Source organism: Ochlerotatus camptorhynchus, unplaced genomic scaffold, assembly GCF_037179485.1.
Source record: "Ochlerotatus camptorhynchus isolate MF236.1 unplaced genomic scaffold, CSIRO-AGI_Acam_v1.1 ptg000314l, whole genome shotgun sequence".
In the NCBI taxonomy this organism is placed as follows: Eukaryota; Metazoa; Arthropoda; class Insecta; order Diptera; family Culicidae; genus Ochlerotatus; species Ochlerotatus camptorhynchus.
The window spans coordinates 3,611,201-3,624,670 of NW_027040802.1; the positions used below are offsets into that span (position 1 = coordinate 3,611,201).

The 13,470-nt window shown below is 40.1% G+C and overlaps 1 protein-coding gene across 3 annotated transcripts in view; it reads right to left on the reverse strand.

The window, feature by feature from the left end:
* Positions 1-13,470, reverse strand: part of LOC135707574 (uncharacterized) — a 220,157-nt gene that overhangs the window by 122,301 nt on the left and 84,386 nt on the right. For all 3 annotated transcript variants that reach the window (XM_065229445.1, XM_065229446.1, XM_065229447.1), the window contains exon 3: positions 2,886-2,932. The gene's annotated coding sequence lies outside the window, so the exon portion shown is untranslated. The remainder of the gene's footprint in view (positions 1-2,885; positions 2,933-13,470) is intronic.

Consider the following 13,470-nt stretch of genomic DNA (forward strand, 5'->3'; position numbering starts at 1 on the left):
ATGCAAACTGCTAGTAGAGGTGAAGATTGCAGCGCGGACGAGAATGCTTCAACACCGCACGAGATTGAATGAGGAGCGATACAGACAAGCGCGAACAGGCAAAACTCGGTTTTTCGAAGGAAGAATCATCAGCAGTAAGACCGAAATCGCGAGGCGATGGAAAATCTGTACCGCGAGTGTGATATGATTGAGAGGTGGAAGCAGTACTATGACGAGCACCTCAATGGTGATGCAGCAGACAAGATACTCTCCCAAATTCATGGAATCAAATTTTCGAGATCCGACAGGTTCTGCAGAAACGCCTCGAATACAACATACCCACACATCATTTTTTCATCGAATTAAAATCCCCATACGACACAATAGATCGAGATCAGCTATGGCAGTTTATGCACGAGTACGGATTTCCGGATAAACTGACGCGATTGGACAAGGCGACGATGGATCGAGTGATGTGCGTTGTTCCAGTACTGGAGATCAGTGCTGCAAAATATCAATATCAATACTAAAAAATGCTGAATTTCACTAGCCACCTGATGTCAGTATCAGTTCGCACAGTTGGAATATCAATATAATTCGCCTCAATGTCAGTGTGCAAATGACATTGATATTGTAAAGGGACCACTGATATTCAAAGTTCTGTCTCAAATTGTTCTTATATATGCCAACTAATCGTGTACCGATCATTAGAAAACACACCAGTAATATTAAAACAATGCAGCGGTTATATTAAAAAGGTGATTTATTGATATAAAAGTAAGATTTTCAACTTTTCACTAGTGATCCTATGGGTAGTACTGTCAAAGCCGTAGTGCCTGATATCATGCTTACTACGAATATCAGTGTCGGAAGTAAAATTCAGTTCTAGATCAATATCATACGTCAATTGACATTGTTGAAAGCATGCAGTACTGCTGGGGACACTCTCGAGTCCCTTTCAATTTTGAAGGGGGGTACGGCAAGGTTATGAACTTTCGTATCTGCTATTTAACATCGCGGTATAAGGTGTGATCAGAAGAGCTGGGATAGACACGAGTGGCACGCTCTTCAGGAAGTCCATCCAGCTTCTTGCCTTCGCCGATGACATCGACATCATGGCACGGAACTTTGAGACGATGGCGAAAACGTACATCAGACTGAAGGCTGAAGCTAGGTGGATTGGACTTGCCATCAACGCATCAAAGACAACTTACATGAAAGGAAGAGGTTCTAGGGAAGACAGTGTTAGCTTCTCACTCCGAGTTCAGATTGACGGTGACGAAATCGAGGTGGTCGACGAGTTTGTATATTTGGACTCACTGGTGACGCCCAAAAACGACTCAAAGATGCATTATGGCTGGGAAGCGTGCCTACTTTGGAATCCGGAGGACGCTTATATAAAAAAAAATCGCCGCCACACGAAGTTGACTATCTACAAGACGCTGATTAGACCGGTGGTCCTCTACGGCCACGAGACCTGGACTATGCTCGTGGAGGACCAATGCGCCCTTGGTGTTTTCTAACAGAAGGTGCTGCGTACCATTTACGGTAGACTGCAGATGGATGACGGAACGTGGATAAGGCGAATGAACCACGAATTGTATCAGCTGCTGGGAGAAACATCCATCGTCCACATTGCAAAACTTGGGCGACTACGGTGGGCTGGGCAAGTCGCAAGAATGCCGCACCACGACCTAGTGAAAATTGATCTCGAAAGCGACCCAACAGGAACAAGAAGAAGAAGCGCGCAGCGAGCAAGGTAGATCGACCAAGTAGTAGGCGAAATGTGGATCCATCGCACACTACGAGGCTGGCGAAGTGTGGCCATGGATCGAGTGAGTGGAAATGACATCAAGGCGAGAAATCGATGTTTAAAGCCATTGTTTTCAAAAGCAATTACGCCCCTTTGAAATGTTGGCACAGATTTGTATAGGATTCTTCTTCGTCTTCATCGCATTTCAAGCTTAATGCTTTTCGCATTTTAGCTTATTGCGTGCTCTCAACTTAGTTTTCTAGATGCACTTCCACAGTTATTAATGGATCATTGAAGATGCTGAGGTTTCGACAGCACCGTACTGTGGCTACCACAGTATTTTACATTGGTTCGTCCGTATACAGTAGCGCCAAATGAAAGCTGTGGTGGGTTCAAAACTCAGCCATCTAAAATGATCCATTGAGAGCTTTCGATGCCTGTACCATTTTTGCATTAGTATAATTGTGTGGCAAGTACAATCATACTCTATGCCCAGGGAAGTCGAGAAATTTTCCAACCCGAAAAATTCCTAGACCGGACCGGGAATCGAATCCAACCACCTCCAGCATGGTCTTGCTTTGTAGCTGCGCCTTTACCGACTGAGCTAAGGGAGGCCCCTAATTTGTATAGGATGTAATTCATAAATTAAAATATATACAGATATCATCAAAGATTTTCTGGACCAAATATAAGATGAAATATGTTTTAGAACAAAAACACAGATTTCCTTTTGGCAACCCTGCTCCCTACCTTTCTCAAAAAAAAAAAAAACATTCGAAACATTCATATCCGCGCTGGGACACCGTATCGCGTAACGCATATCAACAACATCCAAATTTGGATAAACATACACACCACACAACCCATACCGTTCCATTCGCGTTCCGGGGCAGTTGCTTTCTGGTCAACCTGATGGCTGATGGAGGAGGTGTCTGCTGTGAGTGCCTACGCTTTGCTTGTTTTGTTAAACTCGCCGATCGGATGATGATGGTGTCGCAGATAATAATGAACCGCGGTGGTTTCGGTGGTTGACCGAAAATTATACGCTTCGCAAAGGGACTATTTTGTTAGTGGGTAATTTTTCCTTTTGGCATTCATATGTTCTGACCCCCGAGAGAGGTAGCATGTTTAATTAATCGGACCGTTTACTCACCGGGTAATGGATGGAGGCACGCCGCGACTGTGGTGTATATTTCGTTTCTGAAATGAACGTGAGAAAGGGAGAAAAGCAAAATTGGTAATTACTTAATATTCATTAATTAAAAACGATTTCATTCAAAACAGTGCAGTTCGATCAAGCTAATGGGGGGAAAGAACGTATCTTAATGAAGCCATTTTCCAGTATAGCTGATGGTGGAGATAATTCGCGAAGAGATTCGTCGGATAGGAGTTGGCCGTAAATATGTCTGTATCATCGTTCAATACCGCTTAAGGGGGAGTTGATTTTTGAACAGCATTACTTATGGGGTGTTTACATATACACTGATTCACTAGCTCAACCAGCTCAACCAACCAGTTGCTCCTGAAATCTCATGCTGGTAGATGGTGACACCCTGTTTACATTAAGCTGACCACTTTTTAGTACAGTTTCAGTTCCATTACCAATAAAAAATACTTATTTTATCTGGCTCATTTTGAATTTAGGTTTAATGTTCCTAATGTCGCCCTAATTGTGCCTGTTGAGCCCATGCCTAAATTGCAAAATATAGCATTTGGGTTTGTTTTCCACAAGAATCCAATAATTACCGTTTATATAGTTTAGTTGACGTTTGATTCAGAGAAAAAAACTGAAGATTGTTAGTAATGGGCCCAATCTTAAGATCCATATGGCAACATTTAAAATATTCCCCCAATAAAAAAATCTAAGAAAAAATAATTCTTAGATTTTTGTAAAAATTGACATGTAATTATTTGTAATTTTATCATGCCACGATGACTTATAAAAAAATGCTTTACTCAAATATATTCTTTAGAATTGTAGAAAAAAAAACTGATTGTTTTCGATTTCTGATTTCTTGTTCTAATATTTTTAGAAAAATCAAATCGTATCAAGTCAAACAAAAATGTGGAATAAAGACACCCCGCAATACGGTTTTAGCAGTAACCAGCCGAAGGGGCATGCAATGATAAAAGTGGCTTTTGAACCAACGAACTCCGTTGGCATTGGTATTAGTCCATACAGGGGCCGCTCAATGAGTGCGTGGGGATTTATCTGCACTGACTGTGGGGGATCTTAGTTTCAAGGCGAAGTGCACCATCATCATCATCAAAGACAGTCGGATATGGCGAACGTATGGTCTCGAGAGAGGGTGTGAAACGATTATTTAATATCGGATATTAATTCGTTAAGAAACGCTTCAATGCTGGCGTGAAGTGGTGAAGCAATGGGGGATTTATTCAATGGCTTTATTCGTTGGTGGTAATATTGATGTGGATTTATTGCGTTATAAAATTAGTCAGAATTATTTCTGCGTCATTTCAACGAGAGAAATACGCGTTTTTTGATAGGATAGTAGGTTATAGGATTGGCGTTTTAAGCATGGAAAAGGAAATCCCAACTAACAATTTTCGCAATTTAAACGCTTTACTCATTTCATTTATACAACCTCAAGCAGTATGTATAATACGATATGAGGAAACCTTTACTCAACCTATATTCAAGCAAATCTGGCGAACTTAGTCAGCTACTTAAATATGACTGTTGGTGACGGTTGGGACAAGCTCTCATTGCATATCTATTTACGCTTCTATTCAGCTGTTATCCTGCTGTTTAGTTGTGTGTGAACTTGAAAGGCGCTTGCTCAACCTTAACCCGATTATCCAATAATCATTACACAGCTTTCTCTTGATGCCAGGTTAAATATTGTTTACGTTTTATGTTTGTTGTTGGAGGAATTTATCATGTTTATTTTACTGCGAATCGAATTAATCGAAACTAGTTATAAGCACACCACCAAATTATTTACGCTGTCCCGGAGAACCTGGAATCGAACTCGAGACGACCACATTGGCGAACCTTGATGCTACCAAGTTCGCTACGCTAACACTTTGAACAGACGTAAACAAATTTACATGCCCTTCTTCAACAAGATTGCTGAGTAGAGGCTTTATAATAGTGCACATGAATCACTTTTCTTGACTAGTTAATTCAGCTTTGTAAACGAGCAGAGTAAAAGCTGTAAAACTACACAAATCTAAAAATAAACCTAGTTGACTGTAAAATAACTTTCAAAGTAGCGCTAACACAGTTTACTAGTTGCGTACAGGTTGTTTAGTTGCTGAAAAAGCACTTTTGATGTTTATGTTATTCAGCAAGAGTGGTTGGTTGTGTAGAAGCCATCAAATGAGTAATATATCCGCTTAATTAGCTTTGTTTTGAAGCTTAAAGTTGAGAGTTGATTAATATTTGCATAGAAGTAACATAAGCGTTTATTGGGTGATGTTATTCAATGTGACTGACAAATTGAATAATGGTTGTGAAAAAGTTGAGTAAACGCTCTCCAAAACAATGTTGCTAGCTTCTGCTTGTTGCTGTATCTGCAGCTTTGTTTCAGCTACTTTACAGCACAATGCTGGAAAACTTGGCTTATAAAGCTGAAAATGTTAGTTGGGAAGCGTATTCTCATTTTTCTAACCATTTTTCACTACCAGTGTTCATGAATCAAATGATGATTGTCCGTTCTAATATGTTCTTAATCCTTGAAAAAAATATCATATTGATTTCACAAGCTCCTTTGATATTAAGATACTATTCACAACATGTAAAAATGAAGCTGAAAATTGACTCGACATAAAACTGATAAAAGAATCCAAGTTAAATTTATGCGTCACTAGAGGCGGGAAATAGTACTACCGTCGTATTTAGTGGATGGTGATAAATTGATTACAACCTGTTCTAATTCCAGAGTTTGAATGATACATTATTGAAAAAAGTTCAAAATAGTGCGATACAATCATTATTATGGATGATACATGTAGGAAATTTGTCGAATAATGTAATGTTATTTTAATTTTCATTTCAATGCCATTGAAAGATTATGTACCGATATAATTAATTTTGTATGATTGCAGATTCTCATCGCGAAATTGACGTCCAAGTCAGTCTGCTGGATATACTGGATTATGTTGGGGACTCCATGCTAGCGGACTTAGAGACCCAGCATATTGTGTGCCTGGGCACAGCAGCAAAACAAGAATTGAGGGGAATGAGTTTGTGCTGCAAAGTTCCTATCCGGAGCGGGGGAGCGACCACATGAAATTAATCTCAGATTACCCCACGACAACAAACTTTGGGACTTATATTCTAAAAAGTCTGCTTCAACAAAATTATGGGAGCATATCCGCTCTATCCCTGTTCCGTAAATAATGGCAACCTTTCTCCACTGCACAAATTTGTTTGTCCCCGAGTTCGGAACCCGAAAAAGTGGAAATTTGTCCTCGTGGCATCCCGGGATAATGCAACGAACCTGCAACAACAAAGAACATGTTAAGCGGTGAAACTTGCGTTTACGTAGTCTAAAAGTCAACTTTTTTCCTGATTGCAAGCAATTATATTATTGAAGCCACTTACCATCTTGTAGAAGACCACTTTTCCTGTATTTGATAAGTTTTTTGATCACCATAACGTACAGAAAAAGGCCAATTTTCAATTTCAAAACTGAAAATTTTTGATGCGAGTCGCCTTTGACAGCTGTTTACATTTGTTCTCACCACTACGACAACAGCGCCTCGGGTGACCGGTGGCAGGTTGGATTTCCCTATTCCGTTGCACATCGTTTTTTTAGAAAGAGATAGTATAGTTTGCTCTTTCTCTTTACTCAACACCGATGGCAGACACGAGGTTGCCAGCAAAGACGGTAGTTTCGCGTCACGTTCCGATGTAAAGCATACACTCAAAAAATTCCACACGTTTGATCGAAGTGCTTAAACACTTGATTTTTTAAATACACAATCACATTTGCTTTAAGTGTATTTCACCTTGGTTCAATGTGTTATACATGTTAATTTCTAGTGTTACAAGCTTTGAAATGTTGAAAATATTTCACTATCTATTCAAGTGTATTGCACTTTGAATCACACTACTGTTCAAAACAGATGGATTTAAAGTGTTTTGCATTTCAATACGACGTGAATTGTTTGCTCAGAAAGGTAAACTCGAAACAAAAGTTGTGACTTTATCCTATCAACCCGCCTCATATATGAGAACAACCGTGGCACAGTGAGATTGAATGAAGACTCCGGCAGCAGCACACCCCAACAGTCCATGATCGAATCCCAAATCAGGCCCATTAAAAAGATATGTTAAAGCTCTGGCCTCTGGAAGTTTTGTTTATATATTTGTCGATTAATGAGTTTTTTTAGAGTCGGTAAAGTAGAAGTCGATAAAGTAGAATAGTGAACTATGATGTGCAAAGCTATTGATATCACCATATAAGGCACATAGAATCCAAGTGTGTCACAATTCAAATGCATAGTGTTCAGGCATGGTTCATAGCATAAGATTCACATATGAAATGGATGTGTTTCACAATAAGCGCAAAATTAAGTGTGAGACACATGATGATGACGTGTGGAATTTTTTGAGTGTAAATCATAAATCTCGAACTCACCATCGTTTGGTTAGAATTGCAGCTGGTGAGTTTTGTTAGCTTGATATTCGTAGCTACGATATCATGGCTTGCTATTTATATCTTCCGCAGTTGCTTGCCTGTTGATTTTTATCTACAAAAATCAAGCATGATCTTGGGCATTGGTGGGATTTGATTTTTTTAATATTTTCCCAGCACTATCTACTACAGTCATGACATTTCTCAAAAATAAAGTTTATGTGAACACTGCTTTGTAAAACAGCTCAATAGCTTTGAATTTGGGTATACCCCATTAGAAGGGCGTCCAACACATTTTTCTTTTCTCGAAAAGTTAACATGATCTCTGCTGGGATGGTAGATTAGGCTACAAAGATGAAAAAAGAACTCCTAAACAGTGGTAAATGAAGTTTGTCAATTCTACTTTATCTACCGACTGAGGACGGTAGTGAAGCAAGTAGCGGCTGCTTGTCAATGGTGCAAGTTGGCGAAAGCAACACCGAAGGTACCGCAAATGGCACCACTCCATACGGCTCGCCTGTCGTCCTTTACCCGACCGTTCACGTACGTTGGAATTGATCTGTTCGGCCCGCTGCCTGTGAAAGTAGGAAGGACTTCTGCAAAATGCTGGATCTGCTTGTTGTTGTTGTTGGATTTTGTTGTTTGATGGCTCGAGGATCGGTGCCTCATATCCGCCAGTGACTGCCCTCTGGTATATTTTGATGTATGCTTTACAATTTCAGGTATGCTTTACAATTTCAGTCTGACCATTTTGATGAATTTAACCATGTCTTTCAACCTTGATTCTTCAAAATTTCCTATTACGTCCTTAAGGTTTCGATATCTATCCCATTCGAAGTGATTCCTGTTGTGTCCATATTTTATGCAGTATAATAGCGCATGTTCTGTCGTATCCGTTTTGTCGCATAAATCACATTCTTCGAATTCGTTGATTTTTAGTTTAGCTAACCAAAAATTTGAATAGTCATGTACAACCCTGTTTAAGAGTCTGACATCCTTTCCATTCATATGCAAATTCCAGTACCATGGTCTGTCCGGAAAGTTCTCTACTGTATCGAAGAATTTCTTGCCTTTTCCAACTACTAAGACCATCTGTCGATACCAGTCATTTGATCTTTTTTCGAGTAGCTACTTTAATGTGAGTACCACTGTGTAGAGGTTGAACAGCATCGGTGACAGCACATCTCCTTGTGGTAATCCTTTCGAAACATTTGTACTATTCCTTCTTCCGATTGCAGGATAAGCTTCCTGTTTTAAGGAAGTTTGTTACCCATCTAATTATATTTACAGTAAAGTTCATTTCTTCAAGAGTCCTTTTATTATATATTTCCAATTCCACGGTGTTAAAAGCATTTGAGAAGAAGATGTTTCAGGTTTTTAACTAATTTCCAGTTCCCTTTGGTGTCTCTCAGGCCAATGTTTTTTGTGATCTCGGCCAGCTTTTCTTTCATAAGAACTCTTTTCGCTCTTAGAAATTTTGCATTCGCTCTCTGGAGCAGACAAAGATTATTCACGTTAGAGCACTGGTTGTATCTCTTTCTCGCTTCCTTTTTCTCCTCATACAGTTCTTCACTCCAATAGTATTATGGTACGTAGTCATTTACAATTATGCAGTTTATAAAATGATTATTGTTTCTAGTTCTTGGATTGATTCGAATTCTGAACTGCTGATTGTTTTCAACTGTTGATTAATCTTATTGTAATTGTATTTTACTCTAGCTTTTTTAGTTTGCATGTTACCAATCTCTATATGGATCACCAATTGACTTGATCCTCCTATGGTATACTCTAAAACTTTCCACTGTGCATCGTTATAAATAGCAGCGTTACAAAAAGTTAAATCTATTGCACTTGGTCTGTGTGACAAATTAGTAGGTATGTGTGTTTTCTGACCATTGTTAAGAATTAAAAGTTCTGATGTTATCATTGTGTCATAGACTATGTTGCCTTTGTTGTTATTACTATTACATCCCCATATAATATTGTGAGCGTTAAAGTCTCCTCCGACCAGTAAAGGGTGATACGGTCAAAATTTGGTCAATATCAACTTGACGTATTTCTTTCAATTTTGCATTTAAAAAACCTTAACACCCCTCATTTTGAAGGTGTGTGTGTGTGTAGAATGTTGCTCCTATTTTGATTTTGGAATTCACTCTTCAGTTGTCAAAATGCCGTCCAAGCAAGAAGAGCAGCGTATCAAAATTTTGCTCGCGCATCGCGAAAATCCGAGCTACTCGCACGCAAAGTTGTCAAAATCGCTAAAAGTTGCCAAATCAACCGTTACAAATGTAATTAAAGTGTAAAGTGACTACAAGCAGCTTCCGGGACAGGATTATTATTTAGCTTTATTTAGGAGGCTTTCAGCCTTCCGGGACAGGAGTTTTATACGGCAAAAGGAAGGGGAAAGGTAGCAGATGTTTTCAAGCACATGAAACTGTCAAAGTTCGCAAAGAAATATCTGGTTTGGCAAGCCATCTGTACCTGTGGCTTGAAAAGCAGCATTTTCATAGCTTCCGGGACTGTCAACCAAGAAATTTACGTGAAAGAGTGTTTGAATAAACGTCTGCTGCCTTTCCTGAAGAAACACGGTTGTTCCGTACTGTTTTGGCCGGATTTGGCATCTTGCCATTACGGTAAAAAGGCCATGGAGTGGTACGCCGCCAACAACGTGCAGGTGGTTCCCAAGGACAAGAACCCTCCCAACACACCAGAGCTCCGCCCAATTGAGAAATACTGGGCTATTGTCAAGCGGAACCTAAAGAAGACCAAAAAAACTGCTAAGGGCGAGCAGCAGTTCAAGGCAAACTGGCTTTCTGCGGCGAAGAAGGTGGACAAGGTGGCTGTACAAAATCTGATGGCAGGGGTCAAGCGTAAGGCCCGGCAATTCGGATTTGGAAAAGCGGAAGCCTAACTGAATATTTTTCCTGAATTTTATACTAATTGAACTTGAAAAAGAAATTTAATTTGATTTTTTAAATAAACGATTTCACCGATTTACACGCGTTTTCCCTTGACCAAATTTTGACCGTATCACCCTTTAATCTATGTGAGCCTCTAGTTTCTGTAACCAAATTGTTCAAACCCAACTTCAAATCTTCTGTCGTAATCCGTGGATTGATATACACTGATACTATATGAAATTGGAGACGGGTTATTTTTATGCCAACAACCTCAAACATATTTGTGGTGGTGAGATCTAGCTTTTGATAGTTATCAGTATCCCTAAGGTAAATTCCAACCCCACCTCTTATCTCGTTTGGACGCGGAGCCAGAATTTAATGATACTCGGAAACATTTAGTGAATTGACTTTGTTATCATCAACCCAGATTTCTACCAAGATGGCAGCATCATACTTCTACGAATGAAGTTCGTGTGCTAGTTCTACTTTAAAATAAAACAGCAAAAAAGGTTATCTTCCATTTAATTCCACTAAATTAATTTTGGTATCCATGACAGATACGTATTTCGACTACAATGTGCAGTATGATGGCTACCAAGCCTTTAAGATTGTCCTTATTAGAGAGTTGTATAATTTTTTCTTCTTTAGTTTACTTAATTTTTTGGTTACGAAAACAGATTAAGGACATTCACGATGGACTGGCAGCAACTTTCCCCAACACAGATACCAAATGGATCTTCATACCACAAGGAGCACCTCGTGTGGGCGGTGCGTGGGAAAGAATGGTGCGATCGATAAAGACGGCCACGCAGACTGCGTACAACAACGATCGAAAATTGGACGGCATAGGATTGGAAACGGTGGTCGTTGAAGCTGAGGGTATCGTTAACAGTCGATCGCTCACGTACCTGCCACTGGATGCTGAAGAAGGTGAAGCCATTACACCGAAACACTTCCTGATGGGAAGCTCAAGAGGCGTACGCCAACTTACTGTAGCCTTTAGTGATCCAGCTTCTGCAGTAAGAAACTACTGAAAGCAGATTCAACACCAATTGGACGTTTTTTGGAAACGGTGGGTACGGGAATACCTCCCAATGCTGACGAGGCGGATGAAATGGTTCGGCGATGTCAAACCCGTAGCTGAAGGAAACCTGGTCCTGATTGTCGACGACACCCGTAGGAATGGCTGGATTCGTGGACGCGTTAAGGAGGTCGTGACAGCGAAGGATGGAAGAGCTCGGCAAGCTGCAGTTTGTACGAGGGGGATATTACGTAGGCCAGTATCCAAGTTAACCAATAATTTGTAAATCTATTCCTAATTGTAAATCTATTCCTAATTCACTGAATTACACTTGCAGTTTAAAGCTGCACTAAATCGAAAATATTTGTTTATGTGCTGCTCAAAACCCGGTGTCCGAAACGTATAATTTTTCATTCTGCCTACCGTAACACCGGGCATTTGGACGGGTTAACCTCCATATGATTCCGAATACACCAATCAGCAAAAGCATTCAACTGACGTTGAAGAAAGCAACAGTCTTCAGTAGAGTGAATTCTAAGGAAGAGTTTAAGGTCATTTGCGTAAGATAATCATGGTCCCTCAATTACCAGATTCACGTCGTTGAAGTAAATCAGGAAAATCAGCGGCCTCAGATAAATACCCTGGGGTATGCCGGACGTGGTAACGAACATACGGGACTGGTGATCACCAATGACAACAGTAAGATAGCGATCGGTGAGGTACAACTAAGGCAGCCGTGGATACCAAACTTAAGGCAGCCGTGGAGACAACCAACTGTCCAAGTGCGTTTTGAAGAACGCCGATGGAATTCCGTCAGGACCCGGATTGTACGAAGAATTGAGTTTCGAGAAAGCGATGAAAAACATCTCGGGATTGATGTCAATTCTGCTCATGGTTTGGCCAGAGAGTCCCAAGCAACACAGAAAACATCTCAATTATTTTATGTTTTTATTTAAGTTGCCCAGAAATCCCTTAAATGGGACAGGAAATACATCTTGATACGACAAAGTTTCAACTTTGTTGCTTCATTTACTTTAGGTCACAATAATGAAACTCAACTGTTTCAATGTACTGCTGGGATGACCTGTCAAATCATGCATCAAATGGGAGGAGCAGACATGTTACACGCAAATTGGTATGAAGTTATATGCTACGTTATATTGTATGAAACACTTGAGCAACAAATCTAACTTGTGTTGTGTTTGTTGAATGAGAGTTCGATAAAACATTATGTTTCTTAAAACTTTGGTGCAATAGAGTATGAACTATATGTTTTTGTACCTATTGAACAACTGTTTCGAGATGTTACTAAAAAGTTGACGAACCACGATGTGTTGATGAACCTATTTGCAATCTTGTTCCAATTCAGCGTATGAATCTATAAGTTTTCAAACTTCGTTTTGCAACCAACGGAATCAAGTTGTCACTGTAAAGGTTTGTTGTAACCATCTAGTATCTACCACGGCTCAAATATGTCTTGTCACTTTGGACAACATTGGCAAAAGCGGAGAAATCGTAATGCATGTTCTAACATCTACATAGGAAATGGAAAATCACGACGAGGACGATAGGATTACGGATGGTGGGGGACGATGGTGACTAAAGACGATGCGAACAGCGGCTGGCGTGGCCGTAGTCTCTCAACCGACTGGGTGGTCCAAAGCGCTAAATAGAACAGTGAGAAGCCTGAGATGACGTTGGATTGATTGTTGCATGAGCTGGGGCAGCAAATATGTTAATGACGCCGAGGGGAGATGTGACCGTTGAGGATCCGTTGGAGACGGAGCTCGTATTTGCCGGAACTGCTGGCGAACAGGAAACGGCACCAAAAAGCGGGTGGATTGCCAGAACTAGTGGCTCATAATGCCGAAACCTGATGGCTTCTGACGGAGGAGCAGCACCGATCTCGCTACCACTCGATGTCACATTACTACTGACAAGTGACGCTTAACGCACGCACATACACAACAAATTCTATGATTGTTCAAACTACGCATTTGCTACTTCTTGTTAACATAACTGGAACATGGGTACGATCGATAATACGTAATGGTGCATTTATGTTGACAAAACGTTGCGGTGTTGTTGCAGTTTAATGTGAATAATTAATTTTAATATCCACCTATCTGCAACGTAAAAAATACTTAATGTAAACTTTGCATGATGTCTTGAAAAATAGCTACATTATTGTAACGTACTATTTAACTTGTT